The sequence below is a fragment of the Podarcis muralis genome, chromosome 5 (genome assembly GCF_964188315.1).
Source record: "Podarcis muralis chromosome 5, rPodMur119.hap1.1, whole genome shotgun sequence".
Lineage (NCBI taxonomy): Eukaryota > Metazoa > Chordata > Lepidosauria > Squamata > Lacertidae > Podarcis > Podarcis muralis.
The window spans coordinates 69,446,652-69,461,814 of record NC_135659.1 but is presented as its reverse complement, the minus strand read 5'-3'; positions in this window follow the sequence as shown (position 1 = coordinate 69,461,814).

The window sequence follows — 15,163 nt, the reverse complement described above, 5'->3', positions numbered from 1 at the left end:
TTCTTGATGGTCCAGCTCTCACTTCCATACATCACTACTGGGAAAACCATGGCTTTAACTATACGGACCTTTGTTGGCAAGGTGACGTCTCTACTTCTCAAGATGCTGTCTAGGCCTGTCATTGCCCTTCTCCCAAGAAGGAGGCGTCTTTTAATTTTGTGGCTGCTGTCACCATCTGCAGTGATCATGGAGCCCAAGAAAGTAAAATCTCTCACTGCCTCCATTTCTTCCCCTTCTATTTGCCAGGAGGTGATGGGACCAGTGGCCATGATCTTCGTTTTTTTGATGTTGAGCTTCAGACCATATTTTGCGCTCTCCTCTTTCACCCTCATTAAAAGGTTCTTTAATTCCTCCTCACTTTCTGCCATCAAGGTTGTGTCATCTGCATATCTGAGGTTGTTGATATTTCTTCCGGCAATCTTAATTCCAGCTTGGGATTCATCCAGCCCAGCCTTTCGCATGATGTATTCTGCATATAAATTAAATAAGCAGGGAGACAAAATACAGCCTTGTCGTACTCCTTTCCCAATTTTGAACCAATCAGTTGTTCCATATCCAGTTCAAACTGTAGCTTCTTGTCCCCTTCATGGATCACTGCCTTGCCGTGGCGAAGGGGCTTGAAGAACTCAGAGAAGCTATGAACTACGCCGAGCAGGGCACACAAGATGAACAGGTCATAGTGGAGAGTTTTGACCAAACGTGATCCACCTGGAGGAGGAACCGGCAAGCCACTCCAGTATCCTTGCCAAGAAAACTCCATGGACAAAGACAACAGGCATATAAAATTCCTAGATACAGTACTGTAAATGCCTGGTCATAGACCCAACCAGAGTGGAGTCAACTCGGAACGTAACCTTGAGTGGTGCCCCCAATTGACTCAACACTTACATCTCACACCAGGTACAGAGCACCATTCAAGGTTACGTTCTGGGTTGACTCCCCTCTGGTTGGATCTCTGACCAGCACTGACTTCCCCCAAAGAATTCTTGGAGCTATCGTTTGTTAAGGGTACGGGGAATTGTAGGTCTGCAGGAGAAAAATACAATTCTTGGGATTCTTTGGGTGAAGTCATTTCCTTCAAATGTCCATTGAACACACTTTAAATGTATGCCAGGCACGTCCAACAGGTAGATCACGATCTACTGGTAGATCGCGGGGTGTTCCTGGTAGATCCTGGTCGATCTCTGGTCTCTCCTTCCCCCAAAATTAAAAAATAGAATAAAAAAACTCAACAACTACTGCATCCTAAAAAAAAAAAAAAGCTCAACCACTCTGGCTTCCTAAGAAAAGTTGAACAACTTTGGTTTCCTAAAAAAGCCCAGCAACTTTTGCTTCCTAGCAAAAAAGTGGGCCATCAGATTAAGTTCCACTATTGGACTGTGGACTCAAGGCCCTAAGCTGTGTTTTATATAATCAACTTTTGATTATGTTCTGTGTATAATGCTCATTCAGTCTCATTCATTCATTGGCTCCCTAAAAAACAGCTCAACAACTTTGATCCATCCAACGACAATGGGTTGATCATGACCAGTTTTTCTATACTGACCGCAGTCTCTTGGGAGTTGGACATCCCTGATGTATGCTAAGGATCTGCCCAAGCAGTAGGGACCTGCTGCTTTATTATCTCAAGGCTGAGCAAAGCCCCCAAATCCAAGCTTAGACAAAATAAGCGTTTGGGCATTTGATTTCACCAGTCTGACATTTTGCCCTGGGTTTTCCAAATCCAGAGAGTCTTGTAAAAAACACACCAGAGTGCCTCAAATGGTTTCACCTGTTCTTAAAACACAATAGTAATAACATAGCACAGAGCCAGAACTTATGTGCCCCGATCTAACCGAACCAAGGCAATACAGTGTTACCTTGGTTCTCAAACACCTTGGTACTCAAACGCCTTGGTTTCCAAACGCCGGAAACCCGGAAGTAAGTGTTCCGGCCTTCAAACATTTTTCAGAAGCCGAACATCCGATGTGGCTGTCGGCTATTGTTTCCGGGGCGCCTGCACCAATCAGAAGCCTTGGTTTTTGAACATTTTGGAAGTCAAACGGACTTCTGGAATGGATTAAGTTTGAGAACCAAGGTACCACTGAATTTGGCACTTTTGTTTTTACTATTTATTTTGTGTTTTTGAGGCTTTTTCGGTTAATTTGTTTTTGTGACTGTGTGGAACCCAGTTCAGCTACTGATTGATTGATTGATTGTGCGAGTGCAGAAATGGATAAAAGCCCCCCATCAAAACAATGATGCAGGTAAGAAAAAAAATTAATTTAATTTTTATCATCTACAATATTGTCTTATTTATTTTATAGTACAGTACATTGATTATTGCTTTCATTTTATAGATAAATGGTCTCATTAGATAGTAAAATTCATGTTGAATTCTATTTTAGGGGTTGTTTTAAAGCTCTGGAACAGATTAATCCATTTTGCATTATTTTCTATGGGAAAGCTTGCCTTGGTTGTGGAACGCTTTAGTTTTGGAATGGACTTCCGGAACAGATTAAGTTTGAGAACCAAGGTACCACTGTACAGGAACAGGAGTCAGGGTGGAAGTGAAGACTTTCCAGTCTGTCTCAATAAGGCTGCTCATTAACTTTTTAGACTGAGAAAGGGAGCGTGTTAACAGCACTCATAACAATGTTATCTCGTGTATTTTAATAGTTTTATTACCATAAATCTACTTTCCTGGAAATTAACCATGCAGCCGATAAATGTTAATGAACTTCATTTCATAACGTCAATATGCCAGTAACAGGCATTTTATGCACCCATCATTCCCCTGCCCTTCAGAAAAGCCCAGGGCTGGGTGATGTGCAAAGATCACAGCTCTGTAGATGTTAAGACAACAGAATGTCCCAGTCCCTTGTGCCCCTAAATACCCTTTGGAGTGAGTTACTAGCCTCTGTTGGAAATCAGCAGAAAGCAAGAAGTCCAAGGGGAGACAGACAGTCTCATTACCCAACAGCTGACCTGTCTTGAAGTCTGACACTGATGGACACACACAAAAAATGTTGACTGATAAACAAAAGGAAAATGAAATTATGCTGTTGTAGACAATATCTATTTCATAAAGGGGTTGCATTAAAAATGCATTTCTCTAAAGCTAAATGAAAGCTCAGGCATGATTGAAGTGATTGGCCGTTTACTTAACAGCCATTTGCTCATGAGTTCTCAAAGCAATGCTACAGTAAAACATGTGATATGTCAAAACAAAAAAAATTCCTTCCAGTAGCACCTTAAAGACCAACTAAGTTAGTTCTTGGTATGAGCTTTCGTGTGCATGCACACTTCTTCAGATACACTGAAGTATCTGAAGAAATGTGCATGCACACGAAAGCTCATACCAAGAACTAACTTAGTTGGTCTTTAAGGTGCTACTGGAAGGAATTTTTTTTGTTTTGACTATGGCAGACCAACACGGCTACCCATCTGTAACATGTGATATGATTAGTCTAAGGTTTTGGAATGGACTTCTGGAACAGATTAAGTTTGAGAACCAAACGGAGAACCAGGCGGAGGTTTTGCTTTAAGCTCTGTAAACAACGTATCTCCCATTCCTGTGCTCGCCATAAAAAAATCAGGAAGGGCCTTCATGCACACACACAAAGACACGTATGCACGCACAAATCCAAATGGCTTCGTTCCATTTGTTGATTGAAACTATGGAATAGATAAATGCAGACATCATAATAAACATATCATGAAGTTTTGGCTTAACTCTTAAGCTTTCGTTATCTAGACGATAAATCTCTCTGGGTCATTTAATCATTAAAATAAACCTTCAGAAGAAACAAGCAGCAAAAATGTTAGGCGGTGTAATCCAGACTGTTTATGAAAATGAGATCTGTAGTTTTTCAGACACTGTCCCTTCTTGATTGTGGCAATGACAGCCATATAATATATTTATTTCCCTAAATTTCTATATGCCTCCTTTCTTCTTTCATGGAACCCAAGGACATATACATGCTGCTCCCAAGGTTCATCCACCCATATACTGACCAGACCCAGACCTGCTTTGCTTCAGCAAAGGTGCCGCCTCTTGTGCCTTGGGACAGAACAGACTGTACCCTGGGACAGGGACAGATATAGGCCGGCCTCTGCCATTGCTCAATTTTCAGATGATTAAAAACCTTGATATTCTCTCAGCCAAAGCCACAAACACACCCTACCCTAGCAAACGCCAGAGATGGAAACGAAAGCTTTAATGCAGACGAATGATACAAAGTCATGCGGATTAGAAAAAAAGAAATCTTTGGAATGTCAGTAATGCTGAGTTTAGATGTTACTTTGCCCTGGCATTCCACCTGAGTGAGGCAGAAGCAGGCCTTGATCTCTTTCCTGTTGTCCTTATCGCAGGCGGAGGTTCGTGGATGAACCAATTGTCCCATCTTTATTTTAGCACAGGGTGTCCCACTTCACTCACTGCAGGGATGAGCGAGAGGCCCACTCCTTATGTCACCTGGGGTAAACACTTGAGGCAACACAGCTCATGTTTAAGTCCCTAACATGAACATACCTTCATATGGGTAAATAATAATAAAGGCTGTACAATGCTTATGGGTTTTCCACGTAGCCAAGAGAGGAAGCCAAAACATTTAGCACGAGCATGTGCTAACTCATACTGATACTGACTGAACATGAAGTAAAGCTTGAAAGGTAATGATCTGCTTTACCAACAAGTAGTTTCTGAAAGGGAAAGAATCAGTGAAGAAGTTGCATTTCCATCTACAGTGGTCCCTCGAGTTACATACACTTCAGGTTACAGACGCTTCAGGTTACAGACTCCACTAACCCAGAAATAGTACCTTGGGTTAAGAACTTTGCTTCAGGATGAGAACAGAAAGCGTGCAGCGGCGGTGCGGCAGCAGCAGGAGGCCCGATTAGCTAAAGTGGTGCTTCAGGTTAAGAACAGTTTCAAGTTAAGAACGGACCTCCGGAACGAATTAAGTTCTTAACCCGAGGTGCCACTGTATTGTGCCCCCCCCCCCCAGTTCAAGTAGCTTATTGCAAGTGTTGTTGCTTTACGCCCAGCTAGCATGCTCAGTGGTCAGGGAGGATGGGAGTTGCAGTTGAGGGAAGGGCTACAGCTTAGTAGAAGAGCACCCCCTGTGCATGCAGAAGCCCCCATGTTCAATCCCTGCCATCCCCTGGTAAGGCTGGGAATGCTTCCTGTTATGTACTGAGCTGAATCCTAGAACAATAGGATCCAGAATGCAGCGGTCTGATTGGTCCGCAGGAGCCACCCAATCCAGCTCCAGGTGGAAGTGAATCAGCGACCTGATTGGCCTACAGGAGCAGCCCGGAATTAGCCAATCACGCAGGGCTCATTGTGTAAATATATAGCTAGAAGTTTCGGGGAAAGCTTCATTCATTGCTACTATGAGCTGAATAAAGAGCATGAAATTCACACTTGACTCCGAGTATATTTCACTACCTGTCTGGAATCCTGGAGAGCTGTTTTTCACTCAGCATAAACAATACTGAGGTAGATGGACCAACAGTCTGACTCAGTATAAAGCAGCTTCCTCTGTTCCACCCCTGCTGTAGCTTGAAACTGCAATGTAGGTCATACTCTTTGTTCTTCTGGCTTAGTGTTACCTACTCTGTCTGGCAGCAGCTCTCCAGGGTCTCAGGTAAAAGTCTTTCCGAGCACCTGCTGCTTGATTCTTTTTTCATGGCGATGCCAGGGATTGCACGAGAGACCTTCTGTTCCAGATCACATGCTCCGCCGCTGAGGCACAGCCGCTCCCCTCAAAGCATTTGGAAAATTCCCAGAGCATAATATACCTGCCAAGTCTTATTATTTGCTTGCCGTGGAGGCTGCTGAAGTTGCAAGGAAGCTGAAGTAGCACTCTCAGCTCCTCTTATTGGCATTTGGCCTCTTTATGGGACCTAGTCCTTTGATAAGGACAAAGATGTTGGGCAATTTCACGTGGGCAATTTCCTATAATCGAGGGAGCTTTTTTAAGCTCTGCTTCAGAGAGGTTGCACAACAAGCTGATGTGTCATGGAATTTCTGTAGTGACAACAACAGCCTATTGTACAACGGAGAGATTGCAGGGCTGCTGATTGACATTTCTGGTACCGTAACAGGGAGGGGAGGGGGAAGAAGTCAATCTAGAAACTCTACCACAGGCAAACCTTGATTCCAAGGTTTTATCTGAAGATTAGTTTCTCCCTCAAGCACTGGCCACACCCACAGTGATGGCACAATGTTAAACCACATCTGTCTCCATAACGAGTTCAATGTGGGGGGAGTCAATTAAAAAGCAGCTCCCCACTCCCAGTTATGACCACCCCATCCACACCCAGTCACGGTACACCATCACTGGTTCATAAAGCCCACCCAGTAAGGCTGTGGCTGCACACACACCATACGTTTTGTTATGTACTGAAGTTCTCACCCTGGGCCAGCAGGGGGATACTGTAGATAGTTTTCACTCAGGTCCACATATGCAAATAAGGGATTGAAAGTGACGTTCAGTGATTGGATAGTTACAGAAAATGGTTACTGTTGCGTTCTAGTGGAGCTCTATATAAGCAGGCTGGCTGAACCCTTCAGTTCAGTTCTGTTCTGGCCTGTGAATAAACAAGAGCTGTTTGAAGAATCGCTGTGTCGTCTGATATGTTCACCCACAACTTAACACTTTTAAAACACATTGGTTCCCCCAAAGCATCCTGGGAACTGAGATACAATCCCCAGATCTTTAACAAACTTCCCAGGATTCCCAGGATTCTCTGGGGGAAAACCCCACCCTCTCTGTAGGTGAACACCAGGGCATCTCTTCTACGCATTGGTCTGCTGGTGAAACGTCCATGCCTCAGATTGTTTCCATGTTCTTTTTTTTGGAACATCAGAGATAGAAAACATGGAGGAACAGTGCACAGTCACTCCCTCCATGGAAGGAAGGAGCAGATTGCTTGCTACCGCTTTGTTTAAGGGGTATATGGGGTGTTGGGGGGGTAGTACCTCTGGTGGGGGACACGTCGGGCTCCTTCTGGGGTGGTTTGTCCACCTTTGGTCCACATTCAGTTCTCACCTGCGGCTCCTAGAAGCTGCCAGTATGCGACAGCAGCCACTGTCTGGGAAATGGCTTCAACTGGCACCTAAACCAGGTGAGGGTACCCAATGGGACTCAAACCCGTTTCTCGCAGTAAATGTGTTTGGGTGTTTGAGTGTGTGACCCACACAATGGAAGTGGGAACCTTTTTCCCGCATGGGAAAAGCAAATCGCCTGTTTTCAGATTTTATCCTGAATCAATAGGAGGAAAAACTCATGCAAACAGGAGCTGTGCACTCAGAAGAAACAAACATACTTTTAAAGGCAGGCAGACTGGGGCAGTGCATTGCTCCTGGGTTCAGGCATTGCATCTGAGGGACATGCATGCGTAATGCCTCTTTGTGTACCAATTTCTTTCCCATTGGATCCAGGCATCCGTGTTTACAATGTCTGATTGTAAGATATGAGGTTCTGGTTGCAAGCTTATCACTGCTGATTTGACCCCCTTTTAACGACCTCTTTAAAGCAACCCAAGTGTCTCGTGATTTGCCTGTAATATGTGCTTAAGAAAACACACCCAGCATCACGAGACCTTTGAGAGGTGACATCATCCAAGACCTTAGCAACAGGATCTGGAAGAAAAGCTGGTTCTGGGGCTTAGCTATGCTTTTCATCTCCCATCATCAAAAGTAAACCCAGGGGCATGCATTCCCAACAGGAAGTTGAATGCCTTAGCACAACATGACCATGCACTTTATTGGCACTGGATTCCATGTGCCAGTGACTCTCCCAGTGTGCCCAATTCTTGTGACCAGCCGCTTTGCAAGAAGGCAGCACTCCCTACTTGGGCACCCAAGGCAGCTATGCTGGATCCCTTCCAAATGAACATGTCCATCATCAAAATCCATTGCATAACCACCTCTTTTGTCTCTCCAAAAGAGCCAGCTATACTGAGCATGTAGTAGATCACTGGGGTGCAGCACTTAATTTCCAGTACAGTAACTCAGATTCCAGACAAATTTGGGGATTGCTATCCCATGAGATAGAATTAGGATCTTTCAAAAGATGTACAGTACTATAAGGCTCTGTTGATTTCTCTTGGCATAAAAGGTTCATTCCTTCACAATACCTTCACAGACTTTTATGAGCACATAGCCTGCCTGTTTCCTTGCCACAGTGTTGCCACCGAACCGAAGTCATGGAGAAAAGGTGGAATGTGCATAGGAGTAGATGCAGGTAGTTCTGCTGAAGGGGACCAAAGAGGCAACTGCACGACTTGGGTCCTATTGTGGATGGAGGCCTGTCTGTCTGTGGCCCTCACCCCTACTAGGAGTGCGGAGCCTGAATAAAGCTCCTTAAGGCAGCTGGCCCCTTTCCCCACTTTTCCAATAAAACAGACCACAGACTGCAAGGTAAGTTTAAATGCTTTACTTACAGTTTCTAGGTCTCATGTTTGCATTTGCCTTAGCAGCAATGATAAAATGCCGGTAAATGTTCTTAGTTGTAAAAATACAGCAAGGCAGCCTCAGACACATATCTGAAGCAGAGAGCTCAGTTAAGGCATGTCTGACCCCCATCCTGAGCAGAAAGAGAGGATCAGGAAACAAGTGTTACTTCCTCTCTCCTTGGAGAAAAGGGGATGTGACATCGCAGAGTCTAGTCATTTAGAACTCTGTGGTACTTAACCCCTTCACATACTAACTAGCATTGTTAGGCTTGGCTACATTCTCCCACATTTTATACATCTTCTCTAGTCTTGCTGTTACTTTATCTACCTTTCTCTCTTTGGTTCCTTGGTGTCCTCATCCTCCCCTCCCTCCGCTTGGCTTCCTTTGCGTCTTCTCCCTGCCTGTGGCAATTGTCATGTTCAGTAGAGGACTCCAGTGTGCCCATGATCTAGCTTCAATGTAGGTGATTCTGTAGCACCGCTTACAGGTTTCAACTTGAACAAGGCAAATAATTGTAATAAGGTTACTAACATTTTGTCTGTAAAGGTCTTTACATGAGCAAATACTGCTGGTTCCATTTGCTTGGCAGATTGAGATGTGAGTTCATTTATAGAGGGACACTTTATAACAAATGACAAATGAGGATGAAAGGAGCAGGAGTAAAGTTTGAAAAGATTTAGAATTGCCAACTTTTCCCCAGACAGGGCTCTTGTGTCTCTCATAGTTGCATTACAGCTGGGAATTGCATTAGCTGCAGTTGTCCCCCCCCCCCTGGTATCAAGATGGGGAAAGTTTTAGCTACTGAAATCCTGTCTATAATTCAGGTGTAAAAGACACAGGTGACCCTGCTGTAAATTTACATAGATTTATTGTTTACTTCTGAAATTGCTTTGCCTTTTTGAAAAAGCTAATAGAAAGAAATCTACAGGTTAAAAACTTAATTTGTTCTGGAGGCCCGTTCTTAACCTGAAACTGTTCTTAGCCTGAAGTACCACATTAGCTAATAGGGCCTCCTGCTGCCGCCGCGCTGCTGGAGCCCGATTTCTGTTCTCATCCTGAAGCAAAGTTCTTAACCCGAAGTACTATTTTTGGGTTAGCGGAGTCTGTAACCTGAAGTGTCTGTAACCTGAAGCGTCTGTAACCCGAGGTACCACTGTACAGGAATCTTGTTTTTGTGTTTGTTTGTTTTTAAAAAGGAGACAATGGGGGAGAGAATTTGTTTGAGGGATGTCAAGGCCAAGGAGCTGCATGAGAGTGTTGCCTCACAGGAACACCCCGGCAACACCATAGCATTTTACAGCAACTGACTAAAAGGTAGGCCCATTTTACCAGTAGGAATAGAGCCTTGCAAGGTTATTGTATGGTGGAGAAAAGTTATTCCTTCCCTCAGTTATAATAAAAGTTGTTTTTTTAAAAAGTGTTTGTATAGGCTTTCAAACTCCCTACCCAGATTGTGAACTTGGGAGCATGGTCTTCCGTTCATCATATTCCAGCAACTCAGGCATAGCCAGAAAGCCTTTTTTTTTTTATGCTTCTAACTGGAACATAGAAAACTGCACTGTACTGAATGAGACCATTGGCTGACCTTGATCAGCATTGTCTACATGGTTTGGAAGAGGCTCTCCCGGGTTTCAGACAAGGATCTTCTCAGTCCTACCTAGAGATGCTGGAGGCGGGAACCTGGGATCTTCTGCCTATAAGCAAATTAGATATCCCACCACTAAGGCCATTCCCCATAAAATAATACTTCAATAGGAAAGACCCAAATTCATAGGTTGCAATGCTAAAGGTCAACCACAAAATCCCCAAAGGGTGTAAACAACAAGGTTCCTTTGGGCTGAGCTGGTATTGAACTGTGTCATGGAGAACCTGCATTGTACATTGCTTTTGCAATAGCATTTGCCCCCACTAGGTGGGAGCAGAGAGATAGGTTCCATCTGCAGAACATGCTCCACAGAGATGGTCCTTCCTGGAGACTGCAGTGAGCCCCCAGAGCTTCATCCTAGCTACACAAAAGATCTGCCTTCTTCCTAAAGTAAATGTGCATGATAATAATGGCAGCAACTATGCAATTGATCAGGTGCTCTGTGTTACATACCTTATCTAGAACATGTGTCCTTTTAAGAGGATGAACTTTGGAGCACCTTGATTTAGCACTTGTCTCTGAAATGCTGGTGTTGGGCTTGGGCAATCTTAACTCTGAGCCTGTTTCGCATTGCTATAAAGAAGTGTGACACAGAACTCTGTAAATTTAGAAGAACTGCAGAAATTAAGGATCTGAAAGCTGCTGAGTTTCTGTCCATTGCCATGGGGCTTACAAGCTAGCAGAGAGGTTGTGTGTTGGAAGTCACACACTGTCTAATAATAATAATAATAATAATAATAATAATAATAATAATTTACCATTTATACCTTGCCCATCTGGCTGGGTCTCCCCAGCCACTCTGGGCAGCTTCCAACAGACTATTAAAATACAAAAACCTATTAAACATTAAAAGCTTCCCTGAACAGGGCTGCCTTCAGATGTCTTCTAAAAGTCTGGTAGTTGTTTTTCTCTTTGACATCTGGTGGGAGGGCGTTCCACAGGACGAATAATAATAATTTACCATTATAACCCATCTACAGCACTGAAATGGAAGTTTTTTCTCAAGCTGGAATCATTCATGACCACCCTCAACATGCTGCTTTCAATCTACATTGATTCTAGATCCTGCCATCCACAAATGTTCCTTCTACAGGTTACCCATGCCTTTTCTGCCTTGCACTTGCCCCAGGTGAATAAAGAAGGAAGTGGTAATTGCAAGCTTGGTATACGCCCACAGTTTCATTGGGCAGATGTGGACACACACACACACACACACACACACACACACACACTGCTTTGCTGGGAATGGCCTACGGATGTTTCCAAATGGACACATTGCAGGACAAAGCAGAATCAATCTGCAATAGGCGTTTATTTTCAGAATGAAACCGGTTTCTCAAGAAGTGCTTTTCAACGACAAAAAATATGCAATAGGCTTCAACTGTAGAAAAAGCATATGTGGAAAAGGTTATTCCAAAGGTGACTGAAAAGGTAAGCGGTGATTGCGATCTTGGCATTCGCCCACGCACTGAATCACAGCCCCCCAACTGCCGGGGCCGCCTACATATGCTGTCCAATGAACACGCTGTGGGTCAATGCAGAATCACTCTCCAATGGGGTTCATCTTTGGAATGAAACCACTTTATCAAGAAGCGCTTTTCAGGGGCTAAAAATATGCGGTAGGTTTCGATTGTGTGTAGTAATCAGTCTCCATGATTCTAGACTAAAATGTTGTGTGTACACAGCCCTTGTTTATCCTTTCCATTGCTAGTTTACCCTTGGAAAACCCTGCTTCAAATTACAACAAGGAGTGAGAGGAATAGTCATTCTGAAGTCCTTACCCTTCTAAAAAGGTAAGTCTAATTGCCTAAATGCGGATTGCCAATGTGGTGCCCACGTGTGCCCATCAGTACCACCTATGGCACCCATGAAAGGTCTCAGTAAATATCCTCTGAAAAATTCACACTGCACAAGATACTGTTTGCTCTTCTTGCTCTTGTTTGCACTTGCTTGGCCTCTCCTACACATTGAACACACACCTTTAAACATGCCCACATTTCACTGGATGCCAGAATCGGACAACCACCCTCCTATCTGTTCTGAAAAGAGGGAAAGTGCAAAAACTTTTCTCTCTGAGTGAGCACGACATTGGCATATGTAGGTGTTTTTCACCTGACTGATGGGGCAGTTGTCTCTTTTTCCGCACTTTTAGAAGTGGCCATTATCATGCTGTGTCCCTGAGCAGTGGCGTAGCGTGGGGGGTGCAGGGGGGGCCGGCCGCACCGGGCGCAACATCGGGGGCGCTCGCTCGCACTCACAGCTCTATGCCCCCTGCTAAAATCCACGGGTTAGGGGGCGCAAATTACTTGCCTTGCCCCGGGTGCTGACAACCCACGCTACGCCACTGTCCCTGAGGCAGCCATTTTGTGTTGTGCCAGGCCCTCACGGCAGCCATTTTGTGACTGGCACCCACAGCTTTCTCAAAATTCCAAGTGTGCCCACTGACTCCAAAAAGGTTGGCAACCTAAGACATGGAGCAATTCCTTCCCTGGCTGAGATCAGGGGGAAGATCATTGGCTTGCTCCTCTGTGTGGGTAGACTGTTCGTGTACCGTTCCCTGATGTAGGCTGGCCCAGTCAAACTTCACAGAGACAATAATTCTCCAGCATAGCCTTATGAAATCCAGGGCTCCAATGCCTTTCCTTTGCAGACACTCTTCATCTTCTTTGACTCCCCCCAAACACAAATGGTTAAGATTAATTGCATGCGGGGGTGCCTTTTCATCTTCAGGACTTTGGCCAAACATTAACCAGCTTTCCAGGCAAATTGACTGCTCCGAAGTAATAAGAAACCCTTGCCCTCTCGATTTCAACTGTTAAATGTGTGACTCTCCCTCCAGACAGAGCAGTCTTGCTCCCTGACCTCCCCGTCTGCATGATAACTAGAAACATTAAGGCCAAAGCAGCCGTCTTATTTACATCGCCAACAAGGTACAGGGCTGTAAAGCTGTCTCTGAATGTTGCTGGTGGCATTAAGTCTCCCACTAGTTATGAAAGTTGCTCCTACCCTGGTCCACAAAAGGTTATGCCATAATAAATTTGTTAATGTTTAAGCTGCCGCAAGGCTCTTTGTTGTTTTTCCAATGCGAGGTATTAACCTGAAAATATGACGCAGACCGCTGCTTCCTACATCTCAAATTGAGGACCACTGTTGCTCAGGGGTTTACTTGATCCTTGAGGACGAGGGGTTGCAAACTGAGCAGCAAATCTTGCCAGGTTTCCTTCTGAACCAGGGATGGATAGATAGATAGATAGATGATAGATGATAGATAGTTGTCCCACCTTTTCTCCAAGGAGTTAAAGGTGGTGGCCCACAGTTTTCCCCCTCGTCATTTGATCCCCACAACAACCCTGTGAGGTAGGTTAAGCTACGACTGGCCCAAGGTCACCCGGTGAGCTTGATAGCAGCTTGAATTGTAAAAAAATAGTCAGTCTTTCAGCATGGAGATGAGCACTAATGGCTCATAATTTAATGGAAAAAGGAGCAGTGGTTGAAGGAAAACAAAATCTGGGCAACCCTAACCCTGTTCTCCTACTTTGTCTCCACTCTGTTGGCTTATATTTGATATCTGAATTAAAACTCAGCTATTGTACTTGTCCCATGGGGTTGCAACTGAATAAAGTAATTGTCCTATTGGACAATTCAGAGAACAACTGAGTGGACTAAAGCCTGTAGCAGGTGCAAATTCTGGCAAAGTAAAATTAAAGGAGTGTGACAAATGTTCCTCTGGAAGCTGTGACAGAAAGCATGAGTTGAGGATGAACCTGTTTGTCTTTAAGGTGCCAGTGGGCAATCTGTTGTCTTTGCCAGTGCAGGATAGTGTTTAGAGTGTGGAACTGGGATCTCAGAGGCTAGGGCTCAAATCCTCATTCAGCCATGAAGCACACCCGGTGGTGAGCCATCATCTCTTGGCCTCACCTACTTCTCAGGGTTTTTGTGAAGCTAAAATGAAGAGGAGCAGGGGAAACTGTGCATGCTAGGAGTGAAGAACACAGCATTATTTTGTTTCCATGCCCCCTCTATGAGAGCCAGAGAGTGCTAAATTGATAATCTAGAAAAACAGAATGCTAGGCCTGAGGCAGTGCTCTGGGCCAGACAACTAAGGTAGGAGAGATGGGATAGGTCAGGGGTCTGCAACCTGCGGCTCCGGAGCCGCATGTGGCTCTTTTACACCTTTGCTGCGGCTCCGGGGCGGATACTAGCGAGGGGAGGAGGCGCATTGTGCGCCCCGACACTCCCCACTATGGCGGGCGCTGTATTGGCTGTGATGTCACTTGGGGGCGGTGCGTGCATTAGTCATGCACCGTCCCGACGTCACCTTCCCGCCCGCTGTCAGATCGCGGCGCCAGAGATATATTTGTTTTAAATTTCGCAATGGTTTTGCAGCTCCCAGTTTTTTTTTCTTTGGAAACAGGTCCAAGTGGCTCTTTTTGTCTTAAAGGATGCAGACCCCTGGGATAGGTCTTGTCGTCTGGGCTGCCCAGGACCTCCATACACACCACCCAGGCTTGCTCCCCAGAGGCTGCAAACTTAGGGGCTGCAAATGGTTCCCTCCATTCTCTCTCAAGACTCTTCTTCTTCTTTGGCGATCACTCGTAGCTGAGTAAGATTGTCTTCCATAAACATGGTTTTAACAATGAGTCCATAAGTGACTGTGGAGGCCAAATCTGGATCCACACGTCCTTCCACAGTGGGGACATTGGTTTCCGGGCCAAGCGTGCCTTCCTCTTAGCATGTTTCTCCCTTGCATCCTGAGTTTGAGTGTCTTCAAAGCCCATGACACCTTTGGTAAAGGCTGTTCCCCAACTGGAGCACTCACAGGCCAGTGTTTCCTAGTTGTCAGTGTTTATAGTACATTTTTTTAGATTTGCCTTGAGACAATCTTTAAACCTCTTTTGTTGACCACCAGCATTACACTTTCCATTTTTAAGTTCGGAAAGAGTAGTTGCTTTGGAAGATGATCAACAGGCATCCGCACAACATGACCAGTCCAACGAAGTTGATGTTGAAGAATCATTGCTTCAACACTGGTGATCTTTGCTTCTTCCAGTACACTGATATTAGTTCGCCTG